The 948-nt window shown below is 56.8% G+C and overlaps 1 long non-coding RNA gene across 1 annotated transcript in view; it reads left to right on the top strand.

The window, feature by feature from the left end:
- Positions 1-210: 210 nt before the first annotated feature.
- The window catches only part of LOC126503441 (uncharacterized), a 1,174-nt gene continuing 436 nt past the window's right edge, over positions 211-948 (top strand). Inside the window, exon 1 of the long non-coding RNA XR_007592293.1 lies at positions 211-695. This is a non-coding gene — a long non-coding RNA (uncharacterized lncRNA). The remainder of the gene's footprint in view (positions 696-948) is intronic.

Raw genomic sequence — 948 nt, 5'->3', positions numbered from 1 at the left:
GTTTGTGAGCCTGGAACTCGGTCCAGCTGAGGGCACGGGAAGGCAGCCCAACCCGGGACATTTTTCCGGCTGCTGCGGAGGCCCCTTTGCAAGGTTTGCCCTCGCTGCACGGTACAGCCACCGTGCTGCCGCGGTGACCCGGGAGCCCCAGCCATGGAGCACGCGCAGACAGGGGCGCCTACCCTACCCGGTCGGTGGCGTGGCGGCTCATGCTGCGGCGTCCGGGTGCCTCGCTCCAGCCAGGGCTCTGCGGACACGGCCTCGGCTGCGGTCCGGGGACCTGGGAGCTGAGCCCGGGACCGCGGCTCCTGACTGCGCTTGTTTGCGCTGGGCCGTTTGCTTTTGGGATGTCTCCAAGGCAGATGGAGTCAGGGGGCCGCTATCCCGGGGGACAGTGATTCCATTGGAAGCTGGCCTTTGACAGGACACACACATGACCTTTGACTAAAATGGCTTTAGGGAAGGAAAAGTGTCCGGACGTTGAAGACCCGGCGTCCAGCACCGCCATTCACTCTTCCACCCCCAACGGCGCCGGGTTAATTTTTCATCTTTCGAGCATAGTCTGTGAAGTTTGGTGTGCATTTCCCCTTCATTCTCTAGGATTCGTTCCTGTTTCCTGAAGATCTTGCGGCAGGACTTTCCTGCTGGGATGTTGGTAGATCCCTAAACCAGTCTTTCCGGGTGAACCCAGCGGGGTATGCATTCTAGAAAGTTCCTGCAGCACTCTGGGGAGTATGAGCACCATATTTCTACCCCTTCAACATTTCATAATTTTAAAGGGATTTTCACAATCGTGCTGTCGCTTGGCCTCCCGGAGTGTATGGGCGCCTGACTCCTGCTGCTATTTTACAAACAAAGAAACAGAAGAAATGTAGGCAGTCTTCTAAGGAGAGGGGTGAAGTCTTGGCCTCTGTTCTGAATGACTCACCTTAGCTTAATGATAAAACT

Source organism: Alexandromys fortis, unplaced genomic scaffold, assembly GCF_014885135.2.
Source record: "Alexandromys fortis isolate MF-2015 unplaced genomic scaffold, M_Fortis_MF-2015_v1.1 scaffold_2_1_26212458, whole genome shotgun sequence".
In the NCBI taxonomy this organism is placed as follows: Eukaryota; Metazoa; Chordata; class Mammalia; order Rodentia; family Cricetidae; genus Alexandromys; species Alexandromys fortis.
This window is presented reverse-complemented; position numbering and strand designations above follow the sequence as displayed.